Here is an 18,452-nt window from a genome sequence, read left to right on the forward strand (position 1 = left end):
TGTTCCAGTTCCGACACGTCAGTCCATGGCCTCCTCTTCTGCCACGATGAGACCACTCTCAGGGTGGAGGAGCAACACCTCATATTTCATCTGGATAGCCTCCAACCTGATGGCATGAACAGCAATTTCTCCTCCTGAAAACTACTTTTCTCTTTGTTTCTTTTCCCCTCTCCCTTCTCTCTTCTTCTTTTCCCCACTCTGGCCTCTTACCTCTTTTCCTCCCCTGCACAGGAGTACATTCAGCCAGAGACTCATTCCACCGAGATGCAACACAGAGCATCATAGGAAGTCATTCCTGCCTGTGGCCATCAAACTTTACAACTCCTCCCTTGGACGGTCAGACACCCTGAGCCTATAGGCTGGTCCTGGACTTATTTCCTGGCATAATTTAGATATAACTATTTAATTATTTATGGTTTTATTACTATTTAATTATTTATGGTGCAACTGTAACAAAAACCAATTTCCCCTGGGATCAATAAAGTATGACTATGACTATGACTGTCCTCTGGTGCCCTCCTCCTTCCTTTTCTCCAATGGTACATTTTCCTCTCCTATCAGATTCCTTCTTCTCCTGTCCCTTACTTTTCCCACTGCCTATCACCTTCTAGCTATCCTGCTTGCCCTGTTCCCACCTTTTTATTCTGGCATCTTCCCCCTTCCTTTCCAGTCCTGATGAAGGGTCTCAGCCTGAAACGTGAATTGTTTATTCTTTGTCATAGATGCTGCCTGACTGCTGACTTCCTCCAACATCTTGCACTGTAGCTATGATTCCTCAACCCTGTCCAATGAGGAACCTATCAATCTCTGCCTTAAATACATACAACAATCTGTCCTTTACAACTGCCTGTGGTAACAAATTCACCACCCTCTGGCTAAAGGAATTTCTCCGCTTCTCTATTTTAAATGGATTCCCCTCTATCCTGAGGCTGTGCCCTCTTGTCCTAGACTCCCCACCATAGGAAGCATCCTTTCCACATCTACTTTGTCTAGGCCTTTCAACATTCGAAAGCTTTCAATGAGATACCCCTCACCCTTCTAAATTCCGACAGATACAGACCTAGAGCTATCAAACGTTTCTCATATGATGACCCTTTCATTCCTGGAATCGTCCTTGTGAACCTCCACTGGATCTTCTCCAATGCCAGCACATCTTTTCTTAGATGTAGGACCCAAAACTGTTCACAATACTGAAGGTGAGGCCTCACCAGTACCTTATTAAGCCTCGGCATCACATCCCTGCTCTTGTGTTCTAGACCTCTTGAAATGAATGCCAACATTGCATTTGCCTTCCTTACCACCGATTCTACCTGCAAGTTAACCTTTAGGGTGTTCTGCACAAGGACTCCCAAGTTCCTTTGCATCTCAGATTTTTGTATTTTTTCCCCATTTAGAAAATAGTCTGCAGATTTATTTCTACTACCAAAGTGCATGAGCGTGCATTTCTCGTCCATTCTCCAAATCTGTCTTAAGTCCTTCTGCAGCCTACCTATTTCCTCAATACTACCTGCCCCTCCACCAATATCCGTATCATTTGCAAACTTGGCAACAAAGCCATCTATTCCATCATCTAAATAATTGATATACAGCATAAAAAGAAGCAGTCCCAACACCGACCCCTGCAGAACACCACTGGTCACTGGCAGCCAACCAGACAAAGACCTTTTTATTCCCACTCACTGTCTCCTACCAATCAGCCAATGCTCTAACCATGCCAGTAAATTTCCTTTAATACCATGGGCTCTTAATTTGATAAGCAGCCTCATGTGAGACCTTGTCAAAGGCCTTCTGAAAATTCGAATATACAACATCCACTGCATCCCCTTTATCTATTCTACTTGTAATCTCCTCAAAGAATTCCAACAGGTTCCTTAGGCAAGATTTTCCTTAAAGGAAAACATGTTGACTTTGTCCTATCTTGTCCTGTGTCACCAAGTACTCCATAATCTCATCCTTAACAATTGATTCCAACATCTTCCCAACCACTGAGGTCAGGCTAACTGGTCTATAATTTCCTTTCTTAAAGAATGGAGTGAGATTTGCAATTTTCCAGACCTTCTCCCTTGTAATAGTAACTGCATTCACTTCCCTCATACCCTTCAACATCTGACACACTGCTAGTGTCTTCCACAGTGAAGACTGATGCAGAATACTCATTTAGTTCATCTGTTATCTCCTTGGCCCCCATTATTATTTCTCCAGCCTCATTTTCTAGTGGTCCTATATCCATTCTCATCTCTCTTTTATTTTTGATATACTTGGAAAAGCTTTTACTGTCTGTGTCAATATTGTTTTCTAGCTTGCTTTCATATTTCATCTTTTCCCTTCTAATGATCCTTTTAGTTGCTCTCTATAGGTTTTAAAAAGCATCACAATTCTCTATCTTCCCGCTGATTTTCGCTTTGTTGTATGCCCTCTCTTTTGCTCTTACATTAACTTTGACTTCCCTTGTCAGCCACGGTTTTACTATTTCTTCAGTTTTGGAATACATCTATCCTGTACCTTCAAGCAACACAGATCAAAGTTGCTGGTGAATGCAGCAGGCCAGGCAGCATCTCTAGGAAGAGGTACAGTTGACGTTTCAGGCTGAGACCCTTCGTCAGGACTAACTGAAGGAAGAGTTAGTAAGAGATTTGAAAGTGGGAGGGGGAGGGGGAGATCCAAAATGATAGGAGAAGACAGGAGGGGGAGGGATGGAGCCAAGAGCTGGACAGGTGATTGGCAAAGGGGATATGAGAGGATCATGGGACAGGAGGTCCGGGGAGAGAGACGGGGGGGGGGCCCAGAGGATGGGCAAGGGGTGTAGTCAGAGGGACAGAGGGAGAAAAAGGAGAGAGAGAGAGAAAGAATGTGTATATAAATAAATAACGGATGAGGTACGAGGGGGAAGTGGGGCATTAGCGGAAGTTAGAGAAGTCAATGTTCATGCCATCAGGTTGGAGGCTACCCAGACGGAATATAAGGTGTTATTCCTCCAACCTGAGTGTGGCTTCATCTTTACAGTAGAGGAGGCCATGGGCAGACATGTCAGAATGGGAATGGGATGTAGAATTAAAATGTGCGGCCACTGGGAGATCCTGCTTTCTCTGGCGGACAGAGCGTAGGTGTTCAGCAAAGCGGTCTCCCAGTCTGCGTCGGGTCTCGCCAATATATAGAAGGCCACATCGGGAGCACCAGACGCAGTATATCACCCTAGCTGACTCACAGGTGAAGTGTCGCCTCACCTGGAAGGACTGTGTGGGGCCCTGAATGGTGGTAAGGGAGGAAGTGTAAGGGCATGTGTAGCACTTGTTCCGCTTACAAGGATAAGTGCCAGGAGGGAGATCAGTGGGGAGGGATGGGGGGGGACGAATGGACAAGGGAGTCGCGTAGGAGTGATCCCTGCGGAAAGTGGGGGGGGGGAGGGAAAGATGTGCTTAGTGGTGGGATCCCGTTGGAGGTGGCGGAACTTATGTTGTTTGCGTATCCTGTACCTTCTTCATTTTCCCTGCCAGCAGCTCCTTCCAATTTATTTTGGCCAATTCCTCCCTCATACCACTGTAATTTCCTTTACTCCATTGAAATATTGCTACATCAGACTTTACTTTCTCCCTATCAAATTTAAAGTTCAACTCAATCATATTGTGATCACTTGCTCCTCAGGGCTCGTTTACCTTAAACTCCCTAATTTCTTCCGGTTCATTACATAAAAAGCTGACATAGGATCAGAAGATATAGAATCTTGTGGGTAGAGTTAAGAAACTGCAAGAGTAAAGTTATCCTGATGGGAGTTATATACAGGCCTTCAAATAGAATGCAGGATGTGGGATACAAATTACTCAGAAAAGGTATTTTAAAAAAGGCAATGCGCAAAATCAGGTTGGTGCTGAATCCCAAGAGAGGGAGTTTGTAGAATGCCTGTGAGATGGCTTGTGGTTGAGCCCACCAGGGGAAAGGCAATTCTGGATTGGGTGCTGTGTAACAAACTGGGAGTTTAAGGTAAACGAATACTTAAGAAACAGTGATAGTATGATCGAATTCACCCTGCAGTTTGAGAAGGAGAAGATAAAATCAGATGTATCAGTATTACAGTGGAGTAAGGGGATTTACAGAAGCATGAGAGACGAGCTGGTCAAAGTTGATTAGAAGGGGACACTGTCAGGGATTACGGCAGGAAAACTGTGGCTGGGGTTTCTGGGGGCAATTTGGAAGATGCAGGATAGATATAGCCCAAAGGTGAAGAAGTATTCTATAGGGAATATGAGGCAACCATGGCTGAGAAGGGAAGTCAAAGATGGCATTAAAGCAAAAGAGAGGGCATACAAAATAGCAAAACATTAGTGGGATGTTAGAGGATTGGGAAGTTTTTAAAAACCAACAGAAGACAACTAAAAAAGCCACAAGGTGAGAAAAGATGAAATATCAAGGGAAGTAAGCCAATAATATAATATAATAATATAATGTGTTTTTCCAAATATATAAAGAATAAAAGAGAGGTGAGACTGGATATCAGACCACTGGAAAATGATGCTGGAGAGGTAGCAATAGGGAACAAAGAAATGTCGAAGGAACTTAATATTTTGTGTCAGTCTCCACTGTGGAAGAGATTAGTAGTATACCAAAAATTCAAGAGTGTCAGGGGGCAGAATTGAGTGTTGCTGATATTACTAAGGAGAAGGTGCTTGGGAAGATAAAATGTCTGAAGGTACAGTTGAAGTCAGAAGTTTACATCCACCTGAGCCAAATACATTTAAACTCAGTTTTTCACAATTCCTGACATTTAATCCTAGAAAACATTCCCTGTCTTAGGTCAGTTAGGATCACTACTTTATTTTAAGAATGTGAAATGTCAGAATAATAGTAGAGAGAATGATTTATTTCTGCTTTTATTTCTTTCATCACTTTCCCAGTGGGTCAGAAGTTTAGTATTTGGTAGCATTGCCTTTAAATTGTTTAACTTGGGTCAACCGTTTTGGGTAGCCTTCCACAAGCTTCTCGCAGAAAGTTGCTGGAATTTTGTCCCATTCCTCCAGACAGAACTGGTGTAACTGAGTCAGGTTTGTAGGCCTCCTTGCTCCCACACGCTTTTTCAGTTCTGCCCACAAATTTTCTATCGGATTGAGGCCAGAAAATGATGTCAAATCTGGTTCATCCTTGGGAGCAATCCAAATGCCTGAAGGTACCACGTTCATCTGTACAAACAATAGTATGCAAGTATAAACACCATGGGACCACACAGCTGTCATACCGCTCAGGAAGGAGATGCATTCTGTCTCCTAGAGAGAACGTACTTTGTGCGAAAAGTGCAAATCTATCCCAGAACAACAGCAAAGGACTTTGTGAAGATGCTGGAGGAAACAGGTAGACAAGTATCTATATCCACAATAAAATGCATCCTGTATCGACATAACCTGAAAGGCTGCTCAGCAAGGAAGAAACCACTGCTCCAAAACCGCCATAAAAAAGCCAGACTACAGTTTGCAAGTGCACATGGGGACAAAGATCTTACTTTTTGGAGAAATGTCCTCTGGTCTGATGAAACAAAAATGGTACTGTTTGGCCATAATAACCATCGTTAGGTTTGGAGGAAAAAGGGTGAGGCTTGCAAGCTGAAGAACACCATCCCAACCATGAAGCATGGGGGTGGCAACATCATGTTGTGGGGGTGCTTTGCTGCAGGAAGGACTAGTGCATTTCACAAAATAGATGACATCATGAGGAAGGAAAATTATGTGAATATATTGAAGCAACATCTCAAGACGTCAGCCGGGAAGTTAAAGCTCGGTCGCAAATGGGTCTTCCAAGTGGACAATGACCCCAAGCATGACTCCAAAGTTGTGGCAAAATTGCTTAAGGACAACAAAGTTAAGGTATTGGAGTGGCCATCACAAAGCACTGACCTCAATCCGATAGAAAATTTGTGGGCAGAACTGAAAAAGTGTGTGCGAGCAAGGAGGCCTACAAACCTGACTCAGTTACACCAGTTCTGTCAGGAGGAATGGAACAAATTCCAGCAACTTACTGTGAGAAGCTTGTGGAAGGCAACCCAAAACATTTGACCCAAGTTAAACAATTTAAAGACAATGCTACCAAATACTAACAAAGTGTATGTAAACTTCTGACCCACTGGGAAAGTGATGAAAGAAATAAAGGAGGGAGGAGAAGATGGCGGCGTGATGCAGCTCGCAGCGGCCGCTCCAGTGGTGATGTCTGTTATTTGTCAAGTAGGGTGCCGTGCACAATCCTGATTTGATGGAGACGGACGTGAGAGTACGGGGGAACATCTGGTGAAACTTCTTAAATGCCTGCTTCGCTGCTGCTGCTACTGTGTGATCCAGAATCTCTGGAGGGGAAGGCCCCGAATCCTTGGCTTTTCTTGTTGCTCAGCGGCTGGGGCGGGGTCAAAGCACTCAGCAGAGGATGGTGCTCGGAGAGGCTGTGTTGGAGGGGCCAGTCGGAGGCTGGAAGTTTTCGGACAGACTCAGAGTCCGCTGCTGTAGGGTGCTTCCAATGGTGCTGCATCGGCAAGTTTGCGGCGCTTGGAGGTTCATGGCAGGGAGAGTTTCTCCCTTCTGCTGCCTGCGTGAGATGATGAGGCTATCGGGACTTTGAGACTTGTTTTTTACCGTGCCCATGGTCTGCTTTTCATCAAATTATGGTATTGCTTTGCACTGTTGTGACTATATGTTATAATTATGTGGTTTTGTAAGTTTTAGTCTTGGTTTTTCCTGTGTTTTCTTGTGATATCACTCTGGAGGAACGTTGTATCATTTTTTAATGCATGCATTTCTAAATGACAGTAAATGAGGACTGAGTGTCCTCATAATCTAACCTAATCTCAAAAGCTGAAATAAATCATTCCCGCTGCTATTATTCTGACATTTCACATTCTTAAAATAAAGTAGTGATCCTAACTGACCTAAGACAGGGAATGTTTTCCAGGATCAAACGTCAGGAATTATGAAAAACCGAGTTTAAATGTATTTGGCTAAGGTGTATGTAAACTTCTGACTTCAACTGTAGATAAATTACCTGGACAAGATAGACTACATCCCAAGGTTTTGAAAGAGGTACTGTAGCTGAAGAAATTGTGGAGGCATTAGTAATGATAGAAAGATAGATACTTTATTGATCCCAAAGGGAATTACAATGTCACAGTAGCATTATCAAGTGCACAGATATAAATATCAGAGCAGAAGTAGAAAGAATAAAAAAAAGTTACCACAAACAGTTAACAGGAGGGGGGGGGGTCATCATTTCCCTGGCTGTAGGTTGACTCATTATAGAACCTAGTGGCTGAGGGTAAGGATGACTTCATATAGCGCTCTTTGGAGCAGTGCAGTTGTCTTAGTCTACTGCTAAGAGTGCTCCTCTGTTCAGCCAAGGTGGCATACAGAAGGTGAGAAACATTGTCCAGAACTGCCAGGATTTTCCATTGGGTCTGTTGTTGTACCACAGCCTCCAGTGTGTCCAGTTTGACTCCTATAACAGAGCCAGCCCTTCTACTCAAGTTGAGCCTGATTTATTGAGCCTATTGGCATCACCCATGTTGATGCCATTGCCCCAGCACACCACCATTTAGAAGGTTGTATTAGTGACAACAGACTGGTAGAACATGTGAAGGAGAGGCCTACATACTCCAAAGCACCTCAGTCTCCTCAGGAAGTAGAGATGACTCTGGCCCTTCTTGTACACGGCCTCTGTCTTGGAGCTCCACTCAAGTCTTTCATCCAGGTTCACCCTCAGGTACTTGTAGGTCTTCACCATATCTACCTCCTCACCATCAATAGTAACAGGGAGCAGTGCAGGCTTAGTCTTCCTAAAGTCCATCACCATCTCCTTTGTCTTACTGATGTTGAATTGCCATTTGACAAAGACCTCCACTAGGGCCCTGTATTTATCCTTCTGTTATACCACCCAACTATTGCTGAGTCATCAGAGAACCTCTGCAGATGACATAACACGGTGTTATTTCTAAAGTCCAAGGTATACAGGGTAAACCAGATCTTTCAAGAATCAGTAGATTCTGGAATGGTTTCAGAGGACTGGAAAATTGCAAATGTCACTTGACTCTTTCAGAAGGGAGGGAGGCAGAAGAAAGGAAATTATAGGCCATTAGCCTGGCCACAGTGGTTGGGAATATGTTGGTGTCCATTATTAATAGAAACATAGAAAATCTACAGCACAATACAGGCCCTTCAACCCACAAAGCTGTGCCAAACATGTCCCTACCTTAGAACTACCTAGGCTTTACCCATAGCCCTCTATTTTTCTAACCTCCATGTAGCCATCCAGGAGTCTCTTAAAAGACCCTATTGTTTCTGCCTCCACCATTGCCGCTGGCAGCCCATTCCATGCACTCACCACTCTCTGAGTAAAAAACTTACCCCTGACATCTCCTCTGTACCTACTTCCAAGCACCTTAAAGCTATGCCCTCTTGTGCTAACCATTTCAGCCCTGGAGAGAAGCCTCTGACTATCTACATGATCAATGCCTCTCATCATCTTATACACCTCTATCAGGTTACCTCTCATCCTCCGTCGCTCCAAAGAAAAAAGGCCAAGTTCACTCAACCTATTCTCATAAGGCATGCTCCCCAATCCAGGCAAAATCCTTGAAAATCTCCTCTGCACTCTTTCTATGGTTTCCACGTCCTTGCTGTAGTGATGCGACCAGAATTGAGCACAGTTCTCCAATTGGGGTCTGACTAGGGTCCTATATAGCTGAAACATTACCTCTTGACTCTTAAACTCACTCCCACGATTAGGATGAGATTTCGGGGTACTTGGAGACAAATGATAAAATAGGTCAAAGTCAGCATAGTTTTCTTCAGGGGATATCTTGCCTGACTAATCTGTTGGGATTCTTTGAGGAAATAATGGGCAGGATAGACAAAGGAGAGTCAATTGATATTGTTTACCTGGACTTTCGGAAGGCCTTTGATAAGGGGCTGCACATGAGGCTACTTAAAAACCCATGGTGTTATAGGAAAGATACTAGCATGGTCTCGGCCTGAAACGTCAACTGCACCTCTTCCTATAGATGCTGCCTGGCCTGCTGCGTTCACCAGCAACTTTGATGTGTGTTGTTTGAATTTCCAGCATCTGCAGAATTCCTGTTGTTAGCATGGATAGAAGATTGTCTGACTGGCAGGAAGCAAAGGGTGGGAATAAAGGAGGACTTTTGTGGTTGTTGTTCAGTGACTAGTATTGTCCCACAGGGGTTGTTGTCAGGACTGCTTCTTTTCACATTAAATGCGAATGATTTGGATGATGTAATTGATAGCTTTGTGGCCAAGTCTGTGGTTGATACGAAGATGGGTGGAGAGGCAGGTAGTGTTGGGGAATCAGGGAGTCTGCAGAAGGACTTGGATAGATTGTGAGAATGGACAAAGGACTGGCAGCTGGAATATAGTGTAGGGAAGAGTATGGTCATGCACTTTGGTAGAAGGAATAAAGGCAGAGACTCTTTTCTAAACATGGAGAAAATTCAAAACTCAGAGGCACAGAGGGATATGGGGGTCCTCGTGTAGTATTCCCTGAAGATTAATTTGCAGGTTGAGTCGGTGGTAAGGAAGGCAAATGCAATGTTAACCATTCATATTGAAAGGACTAGAATATAAGAGCAAGGATGTGATGCTGAGTCTCTATAAGGCATTGATCAGACCACACAAAGCATTATGAGCAGGTTTGGGCTGAGAAAACTTGTACCGGCATTGGAGAGGGTCCAAGGATGTTCATGAGAATGATTCCGGGAATGAGGAGCATTTGATGGCTCTGGGCCTCTAATCACTTAAATTTAAAAGAATGAGAGATATCTCATTGATATATATCGAATATTGAAGTGTCTGGATAGAGTGGATGTGGAGAGAATGTTTCCTATAGTGGGGGGAATCTAAGACCAGAGGGCACAGACAGAGTGGATGTGGAGAGGATGTTTCCTATAGTGGGGGAGTCTAGGACCAGAGGACACAGCTAGAGTAGATGTGGAGAGGATGTTTCCTATAGTGGGGGAGTCTAAGACCAGAGGGCACAGCTCCAGATCAAAGGAATGTCCAGATATGCAAGGGTAGTGAATCTGTGGAATTCATTGCCACAAGCAGCTGTGGAACCCAAGTTATTGTGTACATTCAAAGTGGAGGTTGATGGTTTCATGATTAGTCAGAATATCAGAAGTTAGAGGGAGAACGCAGGAGAATGGGATTGAGAGGGCTAATAAATCAGCCGTGTTGGCCTTATTCTGCTCCTATGTGTTGTGGTCTTATAGTTCCTCTGGTCCCCCTCATCCTTCCCTTTCTCCCATGATCCACCCTGCCCTCCTATCAAATTCCTTCTTCAGCCCTTTATCTTTTCCACCTATCACCTCCCAGCTTCTCACTTTGACCCTTCACCCCCAATCACCCACCTCCCCCTCACCCGGTCTCACCTATCACCTGCCAGCCTGTACTCCTTCCCTCGCCCTACCATCTTATTCTGGTTTCTTCTCCCTTCCTTTCCAGTCCTGCCTGAAACATTAACTGTTTATTCCTCCCCACAGTTGCTGCCTGATCTGCTGAGTTCCAGCAGCATTTTGTGTGTGTTACCCTTCCTGTTTCAGTCTGTGTTTTACCATTTCATTCTCTAATCCCCTCTTTCCTCTCCACTTTCTGCCCACCCATCAGTCAGATCCTCAGAAGTCCCTTCTTTTACCCAAAGTCAAAAGTCAAAGCCAAAGTTAGTCTTCATAAATTCATCCTCAATATACTTGTATGTTCTCATATACTGTGCAACCCTGAGTTTCATTTTCTTGCTGGCATTCACAGTAGAGTGAAGAAATACAATAGAACTGGTCAAGATGGTGCCTGCGTACAGCACACCTCCGGTCGACATCTTCCAGATAGATCATGAAACCATATATTCCACTTTTATGTCTTTTACATTTGTTTCTTGCCTTGAATGTGACTCCGGATCTGTGATTTGTAGTTTGGAGATTGTTTGGGAGTTCCAGTGCTCTGCAGTCTCCAAGGGGATTCTGGGAGGCAGAGGCAGCGTGCAGGAACATCATGGTGGGCAGGCAGTGGGAAGGGGCTCAAGTTGATGTTTGACTCCATTTCTGCGATTGATTGCCAATTAAAGCGATGAGGGAGATTGGAACATCAGGTGGATGCAGAAGTTTGGGGACTGTTTGGGTGCTCCAGAGCTCTGCAGCATGTGAGAGGATTCCGGGAGGCAGAGGCAGCGTGAGCGAACCTCGTAGTGGGCAGGCTTCAGGATGGGGCGCAAGCCAATGTCTTACTCCATTTTGCTGATTAAAGCTTCTGTTGTACATCGATGAAAGTGGTGAAGGAGACTGAAGCATCGAGGCGAGTATGGAAGGTGCCTGCCTTTTGATGGCTCTGTACCAGAGAGGGCAGAGCCTGCCACTGTGCCCAGACAGTGTTCCCAGGTTTTCTGCATTTTGGATGTGGATTTGGACTATAGGCTTTTTCAGTCTTATAGTTTTTTTATATTCTGTGTTTTCTGCCTGACCTTTCTTGTTTTTTTGTGTGGGAGGAGGGATTTGGGGGTTGATGATTGTTCTACCTTTCTTTTCTTGCTTGGTTTCATGACTACCCAGGGAAGAATTTCAGAGTTGTATACTTTGATAATAAATGAACCTTTGAACTTTTGAACCAATGAAAAATTGCAAAGACTGACAAACAACCAATGTGTAAAAGAGTCAAACTGCAAATACAATGAAAAGTGAATAAATAAGAGATTATGATTTATAGATAAGTAGAACAGCATTTATAAAAAAAAACTATATATACCATCCAGGCGATGTCCTCTTTCTGCTATCATGGAGCAGGTGGTACAGGAGCCTCAGGTCCCACACCACCTGGTTCAGTGACAGTTAACTTCTGAACCAGTGTGGTTAACTTCACTCACGTCAAGTCTGAACTGATTGCACAACCTACAGACTCGCCTTCAAGGACTCATCCACTCATGTCCTCAGTGTTTTTTTTATTTACACAATTTGTCTTTTGCACATTGATTGTTTTTCAGTCCTTGTTTATGTATAGTTTTTCAAAAATTTATTGTATTTCATTATTTTCCTGTGAATGCCTGCAAGGAAATGAATCTCAAGTTAGTGTATGGTGCAAACAACAGGAATTCTGCAGATGCTGGAAATTCAAGCAACACACATCAAAGTTGCTGGTGAACGCAGCAGGCCAGGCAGCATCTATAGGAAGAGGCGCAGTCGACGTTTCAGGCCGAGACCCTTCGTCAGGACTAACTGAAGGAAGAGTGAGAAGGGTCTCGGCCTGAAACGTCGACTGCGCCTCTTCCTATAGATGCTGCCTGGCCTGCTGCGTTCACCAGCAACTTTGATTAGTGTATGGTGACTTTGATAATAACTTTACATTGGCTTTAACAAAGGCTGACAAACAACCTGTGTGCAGAAGAAGACAAACTGTGAAAAGAAAAAATCATATTGAGAACATGAGTTGTAACGAGTTCTTGTATGTGAGTATAGGTTGTGGTATCAGTTCAGAGTTGAGCTGAGTGAAATAAACCTCGCTGGTTCAGAGCCTGATGGTGGAGGGGTAATAATTGTTCCTGAACCTGGTAGTGTGTACTTGCTTTCCGATGGTGGTAGGGAAGAGAGAGTATGGCCTGGATAGGTGGGTCCTTGAAAGTGAGCCTGTAGGTCGTAGAATCAGTTCAGTGTTGAAGTGAGTGAAGGTTCAGGAGCCTGATGGTTGTAGGGTAATAAATGTTCCTCAACCTCCTGGTGTGGAACTTAAGGCTCCTGTCCCTTCTGATCAATGGAGAAGTTTTAATACTATGTCTGCACTGCCTTCCCACTCTTTCTACCCACCCATCCCTTTGTCTTTCTCCACCCCTCTCCCACCACATCTATTAACACTGTACTCGCCATTGACAAGACACAGAATTCTGGAGGAACTCAGCAGGTCAGGCAACATCATTGGAGAGGAATAAGCAGTCAATGTTTCATGCTGAGACCCTTCAGTAGACCTGGAAAGGAAGGGAGAAGAAGCCAGAATAAGGAAGTTGGGGATGAGGAGGAAAGTGGATGGATGGGTGCAGGGGATGAAGTGAGATCTAGGGAGGTGATAGCTGGACAAGGTAAAGGGCTAAAGAAGAAATCTGATAGAGGAGAATGGACTATGGGAGAAAGAGAAGGAGGAGGAGGTGCAACAGAGTGAGGTGATAGGCAGATGACGAGAAGAGGAGGGGTGAGAGGGGTGCCAGGATGGAGAATGGAAAAAGAGAGGAGGGAAGGCAGGAGAACTTACTGGACGTTAGAGAAATTGACGTTTCTGCCATCAATTTGGAGGCTACCCAGATGAAATATGAGTTGTTATTCCTCTAACTTAAGTGTGGTCTCATCATGACAGTAGAGGAAGTATGGACCAATGGGATACATTTTATATCGATAGGACAGGCAGGAAGGCAGAGGGGGTGACATGGCTCTGTTGGTAAAAAAATGAAATGAAATCATTAAAAAGAGATGACATAGGGTTGGAATGTGTTGAATCGTAATGGATAGTGCTAAGGAACTGCAAGGATAAAAAGACTCTGATGGGAGTTATATAAGACCCTCAGACAGTAGTAAGGATGTGGTCTACAAGTTATAATAGGAGATAGAAAATGCAAGCCTAAAGGGCAATGTTACAATAGCCATGGGGGACTTCAATATGCAGGTAGATTGGGAAAATCAGGTTGATGCTGGATCCCAAGTGTGGGAATTTCTAGAATGCCAGTGAGATGGCTTTTTAGAGCAGTTCATGGTTGAGCCCACTAGGGGATCAGCTATTCTGGACTGGGTGTTGTGCAATGAACCAGAATCGATTAGGGAGCCTAAGGTAGAAGAACTCTAAGGGGTAAGTGATCATAATATGATTGAATTCACCCTGAAGTTTGAGAAGGAGAAGCTAAAGTCAGATGTATCAGTATTACAGTTGAGTAAAGGCAATTATAAAGGCATGAGAGAGGAGTTGGCCAGAATTGATTGGAAAAGAACATTGGCAGGCATATTGGCAGAGCAGCAACGGCTGGAATTTCGTGAAGCAATTCCAGAATATACATACCAAGAGGAAGATCTAATCTAAAAGCAAGATGATACAGTTGTAACTAACAAGAGAAGTCAAAGCCAACATAAAAACCAAAGAGAGGGCACATAATAGAGCAAAAATTAGTGTGAAGTTAGAGGATTGGGAAGCTTTTAAAAACAAACAGAAGGCAACTAAAAAAGTCATTAAGAGGGTAAAGGTGGAATACAAAAGTAAGCAAGCCAATAATATTAAGGAGTATACCAAAAGTTTCTTCAGATACATAAAGTGTAAAAGAGACGTGAGAGTGGATATTGGACCACTGGAAAATGATGCTGGAGTGGCAGTAATAGAAGACAAGAAAATGGCAGATGAACCAAATAAGTATTTTGCAACAGTCTTCACTGTGCAAGACACAAGCAGTGTGGTGGAAGTTCCAGGTGTCAGGGGATATGAAGTGTGTGAAGCTACCAATACTAGGGAGAATGTTCTTGGGACACTGAAAGGTCTGAAGGTAGATAAGTCACCTGGACCAGATGGTGTACACCCCAGGTTCTGAAAGAGGTGTCGGAAGAGATCGTAGAGGCATTGTTAATGATCTTTCAAGAATCGCTAGATTCTGGAATGGTTCTGGAAGACTGGAAAATTGCAAACGTCACTCCGAGAAGGGAGCGAGGCAGAAGAAAGGAAATTATAGGCTAGTTAGTCTGACCTCAGTGGTTGGGAAGATGCTGGAGTCAATTGTTAAGGATTTTATCTCAAGGTACTTAGGGGCACATGGTAAAATAGACCATAGTCAGCATGGTTTCCTCAAGGGAAAATCTTGCCTGACAAATCTGTGGGAATTCTTTGATGAAGTAGCAAGCTGGATAGACAAAGGAGAATTGGTTGATGTTGTGTACTTGGATTTTCAGAAGGTCTTTGACAAGGTGCCACACATGAGGCTGCTTAACAAACTACAAGCCCACGGTGTTACAGGAAAGATTCTAGCATGGATGAAGCAGTGGCTGATTGGAAGGAGGCAAAGCGTGGGAATGAAGGGAGCCTTTTCTGGTTTGCTACCAGTGACTATGGTGTTCCACAGGGGTCTGTACTGGGACTGTTTCTTTTTATGTTACATGTCAATGGTTTGGATGAAGGAATTGATGGTTTTGTTGCAAAGTTTGCAGATGATACAATGATAGGTAGAGGGGCAGGTCGTTTTGAGGAAATAGAGAAGCAACAGAAGGACTTAGGAACATGGGCAAAGAAGTGGCAGATGGAATACAGTGGCAGGAAGTATATGGTCACACACTTTGGTTGACTACTTTCTAAATGGAGAGAAAATACAAAAAATCTAAGGCACAAAGGGGACTTGAGAGTCCTTGTGTAGGATTCCCTAAAGGTTAATTTGCAGGTTGAGTCTGTGGTGAGGAAGGCAAATGCAATGTTAGCATTCATTTCAAGACGATTAGGATATAAAAACAAGTCTGACCTCAGTGGTTGGGAAGATGTTAGAGTCGATAAAGCACTAGTGAAGCCTCACTTGGAGTATTGTGAGCAGTTTTGGGGCCCTTGTCTTGGAAAGGATGTGCTGAAACTGGAGAGGGTTCAAAGGAGATCCATGAAAATGATTCCATGATTAAACGACTTGCCATATGAAAAGTGTTTGATGGCTCTGGGCCTGTATTCATTAGAATTCAGAAGAATGGGGGTGACCTGATTGAAACTTATCAAATGGCGAAAGGCCTTGATAGAGTGAATGTAGAGAGGATGTTTCCTATGGTGGGAGTGTCAAAGACCAGAGGACATAGTCTCAGAATGGAGGGACATCCTTTGGAATGGAGATGAGGAGGAATTTCTTTAGCTAAAGAGTAGTAAATCTGTGGAATTCAATGCCACAGGCAGCAAGTCCTTATGCATATTTAAGGCAGAGGTTGATCGCTTCTTGACTGGTCAGGGCATGAAGGGATACAGGGAGAAGGCAGGAGATTGGAGCTGAGAGGAAAAATGGATCAGCCATGATAAAATGGCGGAGCAGACTCAATGGGCCAAATGGCCTAATTCTGTTCCTGTATCCTATGGTATGGTCTTACATCAGTATAGGAATGCGAAGTCAAATTCAAATGTGTGGTCACTGTGAAATCCTACCTTTTGTGCAAGCCATTGTGAAGGCGCTCGACAAAGTGGTCCCTGAATCCACGTTGGGTGTCACCAATGTAGAGGAGGCCTCACTGGGAGCGACAGATACAGTAGATGATGGCGACTGACTCACAGGTGAAGTGTCACCTCACTTGGAAGGACTGTTTGGGCCCTTAATGGTGTGCCGGTTTCCTCGCACTTTCGAAAGATATACCGGTTGCGGTTACTGAGTTTTGGGCATGGTAAACTGGCACCTGAATGTATGGTGACACTTGCACGATACAATCAGTGCATTTCACTGTGTGTTTGGATGTTCTGTATGTGTGAAAATAAAGCTAATTGTTATAGGAGACCCTGAGGTGAAGGGTTGAGAAGTGTTTCTTGTTGTTAATTGAGGAATTGGAGATACAGGTGGATGAGTTTGTTATCTGCCTTTCCAGAAGGCCAGGACAGCCTGTTTTCGCTGATTATAAAATACAATAACTATACCAACTGGGCCCAGAACACATACACTCTTACACCTCAAGTTTTTTTAAATTTTGCTTGTGTACATGGAGAACAGCATGGGTCTCTGCCACCCAAACAGTACTGAAGCTGCTATTTTTATGCAGAATTGGCTTATCGGTTATGGAGCTGACCATTTGGTAAAGTGCGTATATTTGAATTTATTACCAATTGCCATTCAGAATAGAGGTGTTAAAAGTCAATTGAACCTTCAAGCTGACAACCAATGATATTTTAAAATTAATAAAGAGATCATCCCTTAGTTTTTGTCCTTCCATTGTTCCTATCACATCTGCCTCTGGCACCCCTTATGTGTAAAGGGAAGTTATGTTCTTCTAGGTTGATTACACGCTGCCACTGTCATTCTCACCCATCTGTCTGCAGTGGGCAAGGCTAGCTCTGGCTGTCTCATCACCAAGGTCTCACTTGACTACAACTGCCCCGGGCTGTGCTTGCCTGAACGTTGCCTTTAAACCTCGCTTTATCACAACTTCCACAAACCCTCTTACCTACTGAGCTCATCTCCTCATCTTGGCTTGCTCAATACTGAAGTTAATCTTGCAATTTTCATGGTGATAATGGTCAATGATCAAGTTTATGCATCATATTCATTTACATGTATTAGGAATTTGTTCAAGTTTAATTATTATTCAACCATAAATAAATATAGCCAAAAGGAACAGTGTTCCTCCGGGGCCAAGGTGCAAGACATATAACCAATAGCACACAGCACACAGCACAAACAGCACATTAGCTATGATTTCAGAAAAACATATGGTCACAAGGAAAAAAGTAATAATATAACCTATTTGCTCTGGTGTGTTGATCAGGGTGTGACATGCAACAAACAACAACAACATTCAGCAATTATAAAGAATTAGATAAAATGTTAGAGGTTAAGATACAGATATGGAATAAAATGTGCATGAATACATAAATACAATGTAATCAGCTTTACAAAAAGCAACTTAAAGTGTTGACAGTGCAGTGGAGTGACTGTGAGGTGGGGCGGGGGGAATAACTAGAATGGTTGATCAGATTAACTGCCTGGGAGAAGAAAATTTAAGATAGTGTGAAGGTTTTGTTTAAGTAGCCCTAAAGTATTTTTCCAGAAGGGAGCTTTTGGAAAAAGGCATTTTGCAGGTTGGGGAGTGTCCGCGATGATTCTTTCCTGCCTGCATCTCTGTCGGGGACACACACCAGTCCTGCAGTGCTGGTGGACTGCAGCCAGTGACCTTCTCTGCTGACCTGACTGTGCTGTAGTTTTTGCATTTGTGAGAGGATGCTGCACAAAACTGGACGGTGATGGATGACGAGAAGCTGCTCTCTATGATGCCGTGTAGAATTGCACCGGGGTGTTCTAGGGAAGATGGAATTTTACCAACTGGCACAAGAAGTACATCCTGTGCAGTGTCTTTTTGTTAATGGAATTACCATGAGAACCCCATGTTTCTCCCACATGAGGTCCTGTGAAATAATAATGCCCAGAAACGTGAATGTTGAAACAATGCTGACTTTAGAGTTGTTGATAATGAGAGGGTGGAGAAGAAACACTTTTCTCCTGAAGTCGATATGCACCTCCATGGCTTTGAGGGGAAAAGATGATGTGGGCCTAGTGTCAGGCCCGTATACCCGAAACATACACATCAGGAGTACAAGGGTCTAGACAACTTGACATTGGGGTTGTGAAACAGGCAAACTTCCCTAATGAGGATTGTGCTGAGCCCATGGCAACTTGCCTTTGAGCTTTTCTTCAGGAACTTTATTCTTAAATGCATATCAAGTTCAAGTTTATTGCCTTTCATCCATACA

The 18,452-nt window shown here is 43.7% G+C and overlaps 1 protein-coding gene across 2 annotated transcripts in view; it reads left to right on the forward strand.

Annotated features, from left to right (window-relative positions):
* The window catches only part of cacna1sa (calcium channel, voltage-dependent, L type, alpha 1S subunit, a), a 469,610-nt gene that overhangs the window by 12,097 nt on the left and 439,061 nt on the right, over positions 1 to 18,452 (forward strand). The window lies entirely within an intron of this gene.

The sequence above is a fragment of the Mobula hypostoma genome, chromosome 13 (assembly GCF_963921235.1).
Source record: "Mobula hypostoma chromosome 13, sMobHyp1.1, whole genome shotgun sequence".
Lineage (NCBI taxonomy): Eukaryota > Metazoa > Chordata > Chondrichthyes > Myliobatiformes > Myliobatidae > Mobula > Mobula hypostoma.